Here is a 15,758-nt window from a genome sequence, read left to right on the forward strand (position 1 = left end):
TACATCTCGTAATACCTTTTGAGTTTCCATCAACACAGACTTTCCTAAATAGCGGTCAGTGAATATACATTTAATGACATTGGTTAAAGCAGGATAATAGAGGAACCCCTTACATAAAATATCCAGAAATATAGAAGGAACAGTGGTCCCTTAAAACCATTACATAGTGATAGTTACTTTGTCTCATTTGTTCAGTCTAGAATTTACTATGTGAGTTCCTCATTGTAATGGGTTCTTAAGAGCTAGGTAGAATCTTCTAAACCAGTGTAAGAAATTTTAGCCATCTAAGTTATTCAGATTTTATGTTTATACTAAGCCCAATGTGCAGATGTTAAATTAGCCAACAGGGAACCTATTTATTGGCCCATAAAAGTCAGAAAAGCATACTGGAATTGATAAAACAAAAGTAAAAGAAAAATATGTAGGTGATACAGAGCTTAAACTTCATTGTACAGATCAGAACTGCTTCAATCTACATAATTTTAAGGTGTTTTATTTACTACAGGATTTCCAAAAATGGAAATAATAAATGAACGGAGGTTGTTTCCTTCTCATGTTGCTTCATATTATTCCCACTGCAAAAAAACAGTGATATATGCACTTAACTACAATTTTTTAAAAGAGCCATAAATTGAAATGTCAACATCTCTCAATAATCATTGGCTGGGTGAATATAACTCTAAGGGCTGAATCTTGTTCACTGTTTCATCTTCACTTCAGGCCTCATTTCCAGAGTATTATCATCCAATTTAATTGCAGACTTCTGTTTGCTGAATTTCTCAGTAATTTGTTTTAAAGATTACGCCCATCAGGTATTCTTATTTTTAGATACAGAACCTGATACCTTTTGTAATTTCAGAATTTGAGTTCAATGACTAGTGTTTTGAAATAATTCTGTAAATATAAGAAAAAGAAGAAAACGATCATGTGGGAATAAATATATATTTATTTTTATAATATTTGTTATATTTTGGGGAATTATTTTTATAGTGTCTGAGCTTTAAGAGCAGGAAAAGTAATGTATAGAAATACAAAAAAATATTAAAATGCTCACTCTAATACAGGAAGTGACAAACCTGCTTTCATTACATGCCAAAGTGGAAAAATAAATTACATGACTATCATCTCTTTCAAGTTCGGACATTTTCTAGGGATTCTTCTGGAAATATTAAGGAAGTATATGAAAATGAAATAATGGGGAACAAAAACTTGTACTCATCCCAGAAACTGTTGTATAAATTGTACCATTTCTTTATCAAGTAATTGCTTATTAAAACAAATGATCATGTGCGCTCAATAAATAAGACTTAATTTTCATGATTATAACTATTTATATGAGTATTGGTTATTAGTTAAATAGTCAGAAATTTGAAAATATTCTGACTTTCAAGGAATAAAAAAATTCAATAGTTGAAATGATGAACAAAACCTGAAACAGAAATTAAGGCTTTTTGATTATATCTGAACATACAAAATGCCAATCAGCTCTATTGTTTTTGTCAAATTATTTTGCAATATATTACAACGAAATATCAGCATATACCAAATGATCAGAATATAGAAAAAATATGAGAAAAAATTTTTTACTTATCTAAATGTGTTTTAAAGCACTGGTTTAAAACAAAATAAGAGTTAGGTTTCACACTGTTTATTTGCTTTCTCATCACCTTTACACTTGCGATGGATAAAAAATTGCCTTAAACCAGGTGAGAGAGCAGGATAAGGAGAGTGGAAATAGTAACTTGGCAAAGATTCTTTAAATCTAGATCTGCAGCCTGCCAAGAATGCTGACCAAACCCCTTAGTACAGCACAGCTTGTGCTACTCAAATGAATAAAGAAAACATAAATAATAAAAGCAAAGCCAGCTTTTAAAAATCCCCCCAAAAAAAACCTTTCAATGAAACCCACAGTTTTTATGATCTTGAAAACACTCTGTCAGATTTTGTTTGCTTTATACTGCCAGTTTGCAAGATAATTAAATACAAAGTAATATGTTTTGCTAGCTCTTGGATACATCTAAATCAAATAAATAACTAGTAACTTCTCCTTCTACTAAAAATAGTTCCTGTTGTCGTTAGCCTTTAATCAACTCGGATTTTTCAGTTTTAGAGTCATTGTTAGATTTACGTGAAGCTGCTATTTGGCACTAGTTCTTAAAAGCAGCTGAAAACCCCAGAAGGTCATGTCACAAATCAAATGTATAGAAAAGCTGAATAAACCAATTGCCATCATCAGAAAGCTGATGTGTCACTCAAAATTACGTTTTTATTTCCAAGTGAAGGATTGCCTGTACTGATTCTAAGATTATATTGAAATTTTAAATGTTGGAACTTCTAACGTTTAGAAAATGCATTCATGAAATTGTTTTCAAATTGTGCACCTGCATCATGGAAGGTGAGTTGAGGTTCTGACTATTGCTCATTGCCTCCAAAATGAAAAACATCATTATTTTAATCCATTCTACATATTACACTTCTGTGTAAGTGTTCTTTCTTTTGTATTTATTTACTTATTTTGTATTTATTTTTTTTAGAGATGGGCCCTCACTATGTTACCCAGGCTGGACTCAAAGTCTGGGCTCACCTTCCCCAGGGACTACAAATGCCCACCATCATGCTGGTGCATTCGTAGGTGTTCTTTCTGTCAAAGAAGGACTTTTAATCTAAAATAATATTAGAAAGATTTTAAATCTAAAATGTTATTACATATCTAATATCTAATTAGAATTGGAAAATAGTCATTTAGTTGTCAAATTTTATTTGGCATAACTTATTTTGGCTTTAATAATGTAAAAATCTTATAAACAAAAACACCGGGACTTACAGTAGTATCAGTTGTCAGTCATTGTTTCATTTGGGTTCAGAGGCAGGACCTAATAACTAAGACATGAAGTTGTTTTCTCTTTTTAATATTACACTTGATAAAAATTACAGTGCTTCTTGATAACATATTTTAATTCATATCTTCAGGACTCTCTTGGGAAACCAAGAAGTAAAAAATGATAGTAACTGGCCAAAACTATAAATAATATACATTTGGTGCTGATGATCAGTTTTGCAGTTTTCTTTTGAATAAATATATGTTATTAAGAGATAACACTAATAAGCCATTTTTTAGAGTTTTCTGAATATTGTTAAAAGTGAACCTGGATTAAATTAGGATCTGAAAAATCTAATTTATACATACTAAAAGTAATAAATCATACTTAAAATAAATATTTTAAGAAAGTTAAAAAGAAACACCATCTATATATCCTAGTTATCTCTCTCTCTCTGTATTTCTCTTCTCTCCCATTGCATCTTTTCCCTCTTAACCTATTGTGTATTGCATACAGTGAACTAAAATGAGGACAAAAGAGAGCTTTACAGCTTAATGATACATCACCAAGTAAATATGCGGGTAACCAAGGCACTTAGATCAAGAAACAGATTATGTCTAGTGCACCACAGTTCCTCTAAAACCCTCACTCAATTTTTATCATTATTCCATTCAATTTTACACCTTATATTGAGGTTTTTAACAATCACTTTCTAATCTCTAAACACCATTCTTTAACTTTGCCCTTTATTTTATATAAGTGAAATCATACAGGATGTATATTTTTGGTCAGGTTTCTTTCTTTCAAACTCATTATTTTAAAGATTAATGTGTGTTGTTGCATATAACTGCAATTCCTGCTTTTTAATGATGCATAGTACCCCATTCTATAAATAAAACACAGGTTATTTATTCATCCTACTTTTCAGAGGAAGTTGGGTTGTTTCTAATTTTTATTATTACAGAAGGCAGTTACGTATAAGTTGGAGCTTGTCTTTTGCACATGGTTCTGTTGGATGTAAAACCATGAGTGAAATGACTGGGTGTTAAGTTCAATTTTAGCAGGAAAAGTACTTTTTCCACAGAATTTGAATCCATGTACACACTCCACAGTAATGTTTGAGAGTTTCCCTTAATCCACATGTTTGCCAACATCTGGTATGTTCAGATTTCTAATTTTAGCCATTCTGGTGTGTTTTGCATTTGTATCTCTTTGCAGGTTTAATTTTTATTGCCTTAATAACTGAGTTCAGCAATTTTCAAATATTAAATAACCACTTGAATGTCTCTTTGTGAAATGCCTTTTCAAGTCTTTTGCACCTATTTTTAATAGGCTTTAGTTCATTATTAATCATATATTACTTTATGATTCATTAGATATTCTAGGCACAAACTTTCACAGGTGTTGCAAATACATTTGTTTTTTAATTTGGTGCCTGGCAGTTTCATTCCCTTAATAGTTTCTTTTGATGTACAGAAATTCTTACCTGTGAGGTAGATCAGTTTATCAGTCCATACCTTTATGTTCAGCACATTTGTAATGTCTTATTTAATAAATCTTTGTCTACCACAAAGTCATAAAGATATTCTGCAATATTAACTTCTGAAAATATATTATTTTGCATTTTATAAATTGATCTACAACACTTCCACAATTTATTTATGTGTATGTGGTGTCGTGTTCATGAGGTTTTATTTTTTCTCCACAAAGTTATCCAACGATCTAGCACCATTTACTAAAAAGGACCATTCCTTCCCAATGCTTTTGTTGCTAACTTTTTTCCAAATCAGGTTCTAGATCTGTTTTTCTACTCCATTTTCAGTTTCTCTAATCTATTTCTCTTCTCTCTCTCTCTCTCTCTTTCTCTCTCTCACATACGCATTTATCACCAATAAGACCCAGGATTAATGACTGATTTACAAACTTTAGATGTCCAGTAAAGCACATTTCCCTCATTATTCTTCTATTTTAAAAATCTGTACTCTTGATCTTTGAAATTTCATATAAATTTAAAATCATTTGTCAAGTTGCACACAAAAACGCAAAAAACTTTGAATCATTATGATTACATTGAATCTACAGTGTAACTTGAGGAGTAATTACACTTGTATAAGTTGAATTGTGTTTAGATAACAAGTCTATGCTTGTCTTGTCAAAGCTTTATTCTCTGCAGTAGTATTTGTAGGATTAACATTATTTATTCACCAGTAATGCCACCTGATTCAATAGTTCCTTTGAGAGAAGGTTTGATATTATGCACTACACTTTTTAATAGTTATAATAATATGAGATTTCAAATCTTCTTGAGTTAGTTTAAGTAAAATGCATTTTTTTCTAGAAATATGTACATGGTATATTTTTATAGTTATGGCATAAATTTATACCTTTTTAAAATTTTTATAGTAATACAGACTATAAACAGCAATTACATCTTTTAAAGTTCTTGATACTTTTAATCTTTTTAGTAGTTTTATTTTCCTCATCAGTTTTGTTAGAAATTTTAAAGAATCAACTGTTTAATTGATCTTGTCCATTGTTTGTATATTTTTCAATATCATTAATTGTTATCTATTTCTTTAATTTTTTATTTTACATTTTTATTTAGTTTCTTTTCTTTCTTAGAGTTAGATAATTAATTTATGTATTTTCAGCATGTACTTTCTTCTAATACACAAGCTTAAAGTTATGAATTTCCTTTTAAGCATAGCTGCATTTCACAAGTTTTAAAATTAATTAGTTTTCAGCTCAAATTTTTAAAAATAGATACAAAACACAAATTAATAAGCCAGAAAAAAATGTAATCAAGTGTAATCGCTATTAAAAGAATGGTTAAATGGTTCAATCTTCAGCAAATTCATAATAAAATTGATAAACGTAAACTAGAGAAAATTCACTTGAAAAATTAACATCGTTTTATAAATAAAATTTATACTGGTAAATTTTTAAACTATAGATATAAAATATACAAATAAATATATAAATTTCTGAAATTTATATTTTTATTAAAGATTAAGGAATCACAAAACAGGTTATTTCAGTACCATATAATAAAGATGAAATAAAGACAAAATATAAGCAAATAAACAAATACACAAACATTTGCTAAAATTTTTGAAGAGAAATCTTACACATATACAGAATAAGTGTCAGAAAACTCATGAGACAAAAGTTAGAAGGCTATATACTTTTTAGGGCATAGAGGCCTTACTAGAAGGGAATTTCTATGAAGAACATATGGTGTTTTTTAAATGTACAGATTAAATTTACATTAGCATTTACTTTACGGTATGTTCCAGAATGGCAGCTTTACAGGCTTGATATTAGACCTAGTTCAGTTATCAAGCAGTACTTATGTGACAATTTTTTATAAGAAATCCTCCTGGAAGCCCACATATAGAGAGAAGCATATTGATTTCCTAGGTTTTATAGGCAGTAGGAGAAGTGTCAGTGATTTATTTCTGAAACTCACGGAGGAATGCAGCCTAGCCTTAGACAGGACTCAAGGCTGTCAACCCAGGTAGACAGATCACCACAGTATGTTTAGCAAATGATCATGCAGACTAAAGCCAAACATGCCCTCAAGGTGAGGGACAGTGCTGCAAGGCTGACTGCGGAGAATTTGCTGTAGACTGTGAATATTTAAATTTCTGTGAACATCAAAAACATTGACAAAGCTTTAATAATTTTTTAAGGTTTCTGTTCCTTAAGAATAGTAATCAAATTAAATTAGCTTTGAATTTTAATAACATAATTGCTTGGGAAAAATACCTGTTTTTAATGCATTTTTTAGAAAAGAAAAAACCCTAAAGAAAAGACAAGCAATATTTTGATTCTGAGGAATATTAATTCCCTATTGCATATTATAAGAAAATTTCTGTCATGCAGTTTTAATGATTGAGTCACTAAGATCGAAAGAAGAGTTTGGTATTTCTTGTTGAGATGAAGTAATTGGGTATTCTGGGAATACAGTCATAGAAACAAGAACCATTTTTTTTTTCTGGAAAATCATAATGCAAATCCCCACCAATAATGACCATGATACTTGACACGATTCTACAAATCAAAAGTCACACTCTTAGATTGTCAGAAGTTTTAAGTACTCACAGACACTACATTTTGTGGCAACAAATAGAAAATGCATCTTCTCTAATTATATAGAAATTAGAAGTAAATGCCCCTTAAGTAAGTTGAAAGAAATATTTTCTTCAGGTAATCTGAATGTCCTAAAATATATTTACATACTCTATGTAAACAACAGCATTTGTTGTCTAGAATATAGAATAATTAATCACCATGAACTAATATTTTCCCAGATTTTACCAAGGCAAGTTCAGCTTAGAAAATAGCTCCTTGGTTAAGATAAATCATAGATAGAAAATCTTTACCAAATGATGCCGCCTTAATTAATAATGTTTAAACAAATTGCAGGAGTAAAAATGAAAGAACTCCAGGTATGGTGAGTTCCAAGTCATAAATAAATTAGACCATCGACCTTCAGATTTGTTTTGTTGATGATGTTTTTTTTCTATCTTTAGCTACAAAGCTTTTAATTCAGTGAAATTTCTGGTGCTGGTCCAATATATAACAGGGATAAAAGCAGAGCTGCTCAGGATAAAACAGGTCCTGGTCTCTTGGGTCTGCTTCATGCACCTGAGGCCACACACAGAATGGAATCTTTTTCTGAATTAGATAGAGACACAAAAGGCTTATTGTGCCTCAACACAGCTTTTCAATTAACCTTTATTACTTGTACAAATAATAACAATTACTTTGGTTATGACTATACACTTGTTAAAGTGCAAATGTTCTTGAAGGGGTAATTAAATCAGTCTATTATTTTATTAACACTAGAATAAATTGTGTTTACATTATTTTCCTTAAGACAAGAAAGCCGATAATAAAACAAATATTATCAAGAGGTAAAGAAAAAAATATATGTTAGGAAAATTTGAGGATATTGAAATAAAAATTTTGGCTACTTCACAATTTCTATAAGATTCAGATTATCTGTTATATTAATATAATTTTAATTAAATGTTATAATATGAATATGATATATAGGAGACTGGATTTGGACAAACCATAGAATTAGGAAATTGGATTCAGGAGTCAACACAGTTTGACCAGGAGAGAAGAGACTCAGAATTGCAAATCTCAATGGTAAGCATGAAAATTTTGGTAATTTGTATAAGATTGTTGAGTGAGCAATCATGTAGCCATTGGGAGACAGTTCTCCATGAGATTCTGGTGATTGTACACATCTTGTAAAGAGCCATTGACAGCTTTGTTCTGAACTATTTTTTCAAGGATTTTTGTATAGCAAACAGTCTTTGAAAAGAGAAATAGTGTTTCCTTCCAGTGCAGAGGGTAGATTAATTTCTTCACCAGGTTAATAAAGATAATGTCTTCTTCAAGGGGAAAGATAGGGCAGGTCTTACAGCATTCCTCTTATAAAGTTCATGATTCCCTAACCAATCCTAATCACATCTTGTTGCCTGCTGTGCTGTGCTCCTTCGTCTCTGACCCAGGAGTCCCTGTCTCCTGCTAGTATCTATAAAATTGTGGTAGGCTAAATTGTTAGCCTACTAGTAGAATAAAAAAGCAGACCTTTCTACAGGCTTTGCAGCAGTATGTGACATATAAAATGTCAAGAACTATAAATATGATACCTAATAAATAAGTACTATGATAGGACCTGTGCTAACCAATAACTGAGATAAGAATTCTACTAAAGCAGAGTTGAAGGGAAGAGAAAAAAAAAAAAAGAGTTCCCTCAAGTCACTGGGAAAAGCTGAGAGATAAAAGAGAGGCAAATGTTTACCAAGGGTTTTCCTTATGTCTTGAAGATTACTGGTGTTATCAGCTTTGAGGCCACCAGGCCTAGTATTATTACAATTCTCTACTCTATTTCTGTAGGTCATCACAAAGAAACCAGAATTCCCACACCATTCCTCATTGCCTTTGCTTTAATACATATATGACTCCTCTCTGTCTCCCCTGGGCCCTCCTAATACATACAACCTGTCTTCCTTCTCTGCTTTATAGTTTTCCCCAGAACACTCATGATCATTTGAATATTATTCATGAATTTTATTACCTCTTGATTTGACTTATTTCAATATAATATAAGCTTTGTATAATATTAGAGACTTTTGTCTCTTTCATTCACTTATTAATTTTCACTTCCTAGAATAGATCATAAAATTCTGTAGGTAATAAATAAGCATTAGTCAAATGAATTAATGAACAGATGAATGAATGAACAATGGATGTTTGTGGTTAAGTTAAACATTTTCATTTATTACAACCGTTTCAAGTATTTCACTCTTTATTTGGTAGACCTCCTTCCTTTTAATATCTCTTAATCTGAATTCCTGAAATATCGACTGAGAGGACAGGCTTTCAAATGTATCTAAATAGTAACAGACACTTTTCTTTAATTTTTTCCTCCAGTTCGCCATGATCATCCTCACTTTCCAAAACTTATAAAGTGCATGAGGAATTAAGGGAAAATATAAATATAATAAGCTTGTGATTCAAATTTAATGCTAATGATCAGATCATCTTCAGTAGGTTATATCAACCAAAGATATCTCCAGAAAGGAAAAATGTATTTGATGTCTGATTTAAATGCCATATATATATATGGTATATGTAAATAGTTTTAATAAAGGGAAAATGCTTTATCTTTACAATAGAAATCTAAACAGATGTTTAACATATAGACTTTTATATATTATTTATAGAAAATTTAGTTACAATTCATGCCCCTCTTCATTTTAATATTTAAAAGGCACTAAAGTAGTATACAGTTTTGATAGGAATCTTTATTTTTAGTCATGGACTGCCCTGTGACTAATGATGTTCTGAGCCCTCTGAGTGGGACTTGTTTGTCTTTCCATAAAATATTATAAATAAATGGTGTTGGTGTTGATGCAACTGGGACATTTAAAGCTGCCAGATTTTATTTCTACCATTTATTTCCAGTGTAATAGGTGTCTCAGCATTTAACAATCATTGTGCATGAAATTCTGTACATGTAAGCCTTAGATTTTTGCACGTTTTACAAATTTATAAAACCCAGATTCAAACAAAAACAAGTTAATGTTTGAAATTTTTCCTTTAAAACAAAACTATAACATTATCTCCAGCTGATAATTATTTATGATTTCTTTACATTGGCTAGTTACATTCAGCGATTGAAATGCATAACTGATGACAGAAGCGGCCGGTCTATTGCCAGTTCTGCAAAGAGACCGGCTGCAGTGGGGGAGGCGCGGCCAGGGCTGCTGGCTCCACAGTGCAGGTAACCTGTGAAAGCCCCCCACTCACCCCTTCCGAGTTGGTGGGACAAGAGCCCAGTGCTCTCAGGCACAGCTGCAGCCATCCAGTGGCAGCCATGAACCCAGGCACCCCTGTGCTCTTAGGGACCTGGGAAGCCCCACTGCCCCTGCAGGCTTAGAAGTGCTTGCTCCTCCTGCCTGGCCTCTTCCTGCTTCTCATGCCCATTCTGATTTCACAGTAAAGTTGTGGCCAAGCCCAGGCACTGTCACGACCCTGCTGGGTGTGCACATGCTCAGGGTGGTGCTGACATGCCAGCCTCCTGCCTCCTTGGCCCCCTCCACACTTTGGGTGCTGACCAGCACAGGAAGAAGGCTGAGGGGGTCTGAGGGTGGCTTGGCATGGGCACCCCTTGGCACGAACAGCCTGGGAACCATGAACAGTAGCAGGAGACAAACAGGCTCCTGAGTGGACAGGTCCCTGGTGATACCCCACCTTCAAGCCAGAGATGGTCTGAAGCCTGGGGGCCAGGCTGCCAATTCCAAGGACCAGAATGAGAACTTATGGTGCTTTTTCCAGGCCAGTCTATGGCTGTCCATGGACCAATCAGCAGGTACTTCTTCTCTTCTGAACCCCACAAAAATCCTGGATTCAGCCAGACTTGGGCAGATGATGGGAGGACCTGACTGTGGATAGGACCTACCTGCTGTGGGTCTCCTCTCTGCTGAGAGCTGTACTCTCATCAGGATGACCTCCCTGTGGGTAGGAGCTACCTGCTCCAGGAATCCTCTCCGCTGAGGGCTGCAGAGACATCTGGATAACCTGCCTGCGGAGAAGAGGTACCCACTGTGTGTCTCCTCTCCACTGAGATCTGTACACACCAGGATGAACTGCCTGTGGATAGAAGCTTACCCACTCCAGGTTTCCTGAGAGCTGAACTGTCATTCAGTAAAGGACCTTTTTGCCTTGCTCCAGTTGTCTGTGTACCTCATTTTTCCAGGATACAAGACAAGAACTCGGATCTGGCAGGACTGAAAGAGCCGCAATAAAAATAGAGCTGAAACATGCCCCCTCCTCACCATGTTGTGGACGAGAAGGAGAGAAGAGAAGAGCTGTGGCCCTTCAGGGATCCCAGACCTAGGAGCTTCCTAAGCCAGGGATGTGACAACCTGTTTGGAGCTCTGCAGTTTCTGGTGTCTCCAAGATTCTGGGTGCCACCATGTTCCCCAGTGCCCACAGTGGAAGCTGCTTGTGGTATGCCTGGTTCCATTGCAGCAGGAAGCCAGTGGCTCTGCCAGTCCCTATAGCTGCCCACCCTACCACAACTGGCATGCCTGGTTGTACACAGTGGCCAGATTCCACGCTCACTCGCTCACAGTCTCCTCAACACTCCATGCCTTGGCATGCATGGGATCCAGGCTGGTAGCAAAAGCTGAGTACACCCTACCTGGCCAAGTGAAAAGAATGAGCCCTGTGGGCTCAAACAAAACTCAGGCAAAGGTGCCACCGGCCACAGAGTTTTCTGGCTGAGGGAGTGACACCTTAAGGATCCCGTGACATTTTGAGGGGCTTTTCTGGGATCTGTAGAAGGTTGAATAAAAGCAGACTTGCGGCTGGGCGCGGTGGCTCATGCTTGTATTCCCAACACTTCGGGAGGCCAAGGTGGGCTCATGAGGTCAGCAGTTTGAGATCAGCCTGACCAATATGGTGAAACCCTGTCTCTACTAAAAATACAAAAATTAGCTGGGTGTGGTGGTGCACACCTAGTCTCAGCTACTCAGGAGGCTGAGGCAGGAGAATTGCTTGAACCCAGGAGGTGGAGGTTGCAGTGAGCTGAGATTGCACAACTGCACTCCAGCCTGGAGACAGACAGAACAAGACTCTGTCTCAAAAAAAAAAAAAAAAAAAAAAAAAAAGCGGATTTGCTGCTTTCTCTCCTGTGCTCAGAGTCTCTAAACTCCACAACAGCCAAAATGAAAGAAAAACACTGAATAACTGTTAGCCAGTGAAAAGTGACTAGTGCAGCTGTGGGACTTAAGACATGTAGGACAGGCTTGCTCGAGAAGCAACTGTTAATCCCCAGTCACCTTCCAGTGTTAGGAATGTTGGCTTTGTTCCAATCCAATTTCCCTTCACAGAGGTCTAGACATTGCATGGAATCCAAAGGAGGTCCTGGGGAAACTGAGGGTAGCTGGCTGAGGCTACACCTCAGTGTTATCCAAAGGCCCCTGTACTAACTTTAATCCCCAACCACTTGTTAGAGTGTTGGCACTAGAACCCCCAGTCCTTCCTTCCTTCTTTTCTTTTTTTCATCTCCTTTGCTTTCCTTTCCTTTCTCTTTCTCTTCCTCTTCCTCTTTCTCTTTTTTCTTTTCTTTTCCTTTCTTTCCCTCCCTCCCTCCATCTCCCCTTCCCTTCCCTTCCCTCCCCTTCCCTTCCCTTCCCTTCCCTTCCCTTCCCTTCCCTCCCCTTCCCTTCCCTTCCCTTCCCTTCCCTCCCCTTTCCTTCCCTTTCTTGGCTGTCATGGCTCCTATCTCTTCTTTGTATACAATGCTATGGGTCTTGCTGCAAACCACATAAATATTCCTGAGTAAAATGAGCATTTTGAATTTGGCTTAGTCAACAGGAGTGTATATTATAAATGAGAACACTGTGGTATCTACCAATTCGTAGGAGTATGAGCATGTAATAATTGAGTTTTATTTCTCCCATTGAAGAACCCATTTGCATAGGGCAAGAAGCTGTTTCCCCCAGGCACCTTCCCATTCCTTGCACGTAAGTTGTTTTCTTCTCTTTTCTTCACCATGTCAGGAGTTAACTTTGTCCTGCAAATACAGGGAATTTTTCTATGTGAGAGACTAATTTGTTTTTCCTTTTGAGAGGCATATTTTTAGTCCAGGTCCCCAATTCCCTGGACTCCCTTTCTCTCCCTTGTTTGAAGAGGACTGGCTCCCACAGTTTTACCTGCTTATCATAGGGAAGCAACAGAGGGGCTGCCCCACTGGTTGCTCTGTGCAATTTGGTGAGGGCCACCTGGGACTTAATTATTGAGTCCCTACACTCTCCCAAGGCAATCCCAATCTTTGGTTTGAGGCCCTAGAAAGGAAAACTACATCTGAGGAATCCAGAGACCGATAACTATGGTAGTCTAGGGGTGCAGTACAGGTGAGCATGACTAATTCCTACCAATTAGGTACTCCTACTTCATGGATGGAGGCAGCCGCTGCTGCCTCAGCCCCCTCCAGACTTTGAATGCAATTGAGCACAAGATGGAGGCTGAGGGGGGACTGAGGGTGGCTCACACGGGCCTGCAGGTACCCTTTGGCATGGGCAGCCTAGGTGCCAGGAATGGCAGCAGGAGGCAGACAGGCTGCTAGGAGGAAAGGGGCAGGTCTCTGCTGATACTCCACCTTCAAGCAAATAACAGTCTGAAGCCTGGATGCTGGGCTGCCAGTTTTGTGGATAAGAGTGAGAATTTATCATGCCTTTTTTGGACTCTCCTATGGCTGTCCATGGACCAATCAGCATGCACTTCCTCCACTCTGAAGCCCATAAAAACCCCAGACTCAGACACAGGCAGATAATAGGACAACATGCCTATGAAGAGGATCTAACCACTGTGGGTCTCCTCTCTGCTGAGAGTTGTACACTCATTGCAGCAACCTGCTTGTGGATAAGAGCTACACACTCCAGGTCTCCTCTCTGCTGAGGGTTGCAGAAATGTCAGGATGATCTGCCTGTGGATAGGAGCTGCCCATTCTGGCTCTGCCCATTCAGCCCTCTCTGATGAGGGCTGCAGGCTGCAGACTCAATGGGATGACCTTCCTGTGGAGAGGAGCTACCCACTGTGGGTCTCCACTCTGCTGAGAGCTGTATACTTATTGCAATGACCTGGCTGTGGATAGGAACTATCCACTCCAGGTCTCCTGAGAGATGTATTGTTGCTCAATAAAGTACCTCTTCACCTTGCTCACCCTCTAGTTGTTCACATACCTCATTCTTCCTGGTTGTGGGACAAGAAGTTGGGACCCACCAAATGGTGAGACTGAAAAATCTACAACACAACAGGGCTGAAACACGTCCCCTCCTCACCATGTTGCGGGGAATGAGAAAGAAAGAATAGCTGTGGCCCTTTGTGGAGTCCAGACCTAGGAGCTCCCTGGGCCAGGGCTGTGACACCCTCTTTGGGGCTCTGCAGTTCCTGGTGTCTACAAGCTTCTGGCCGCCACCATGTTCCCCAGTGCCTACAGCGGAAGCTGCTTGTGGTTGGCCTGATCCAGCTGCAGCAGGGAACTGGTACTTGTGCCAGTGCTTGGAGCTGACTGCCCCACCACAGGCAGTGTGCCTGGCTGTGCGCAGTGACCTGAGCCTGCGTTCACTCCCTCATGTACCCCTCACTGTTCTGTGCCTTGCTTCCCCTTGGCAGTCATGGGATCTGGGCTGATAGTGACAGCTGAGTGCAGCCTGTCAGGCCAAGTGGGCGGGAGGAGTACAGCAGGCCCAAGCAAAACTCAGGCAAAGGTGCCACCCACCACAGAGGTATCTGGCTGGTGAAGCAACACCCTAAAGGTCCTGTGACATAACTAAATGAGAAGAAGAACAAAATAAATTTTAAAAAATATCTAAATAACCTGACTGAAAGTACTCTAGAGGTACCAATGGGTAAAATTTGATGAGCTAGATTTCCAGATTTAGTTCTATTCTATTTAATTTGAAGGAAATAATATGTGTGTGATTTCTTATGTGTAAACAGTATGGTTTGGTTATTGGAAGAATTTAAAATATAATCCCGAAAATCTATCATTCTAAGAATACCTTAGTTTCATTGTTTTTTTTTTTCAAAAAGATAATATTCAAATTGTATTTTAGAACTCATTTTTGACTGTCAGACTGTTTACCAAGGTAGACTTTTATACCTTATCAATAGCTATTATTATATTGCTTCCAAATATTAATTTGGTATTTCCAATTATATTTACAGATGAGCAGAATCATAATGTATTACTTATAATTATTAATGATTAATAATACATAGAAATGAGAATTAAACCATTACAAGAGCTCAGAAATAAATTTTAGACCATTACTAATTTAACTTTATTCTTTCAGAAACAATCTCAGCCAAAAATGCCTGCCAGTGATGACCTACTCTAAACTACCTTAAACAGAAACTTTGACTAAAAGCCAGAAATAAGCACTAGCATTTATTTGTGTCTCTGTCTTTGCCCAAGTGATCAAAAAGAAAAAAAAAAAGGTTATGTTCTATTCAGAAGGTAAAGCTATGGTTGCACTATTTTTATACTTTTGGAGCCAACATATATATGGAAATAACAGAGTGCATCCAGATGGGCAGAGATTAGTTTTTCCATCGGCAGTTGAACGTCAAGTGGTTTGATGATAGGAGGTTAAAATTAGCAGTTAAAATTAGTGGGAGAGGAAGTACTTTGTTAAATAAGTTGACCTTAAATTCTTTATATGTCATGGCATGTTTCTAGAATTATCAAAAGAAATGGTAGTATTAAGCTGTATCAGCCTCCCTCTCCCACATCTCCTATTGAAAAAAAAAGGGTCCCAGAATATTACTTTAAAGTTATTTAAAATCTATTAGATTTGTTTTATACGAGAAAGGGAATGTGTTAAGAGAAAAGCTTATCAGACA

The sequence above is a fragment of the Pongo abelii genome, chromosome 6 (genome assembly GCF_028885655.2).
Source record: "Pongo abelii isolate AG06213 chromosome 6, NHGRI_mPonAbe1-v2.0_pri, whole genome shotgun sequence".
In the NCBI taxonomy this organism is placed as follows: Eukaryota; Metazoa; Chordata; class Mammalia; order Primates; family Hominidae; genus Pongo; species Pongo abelii.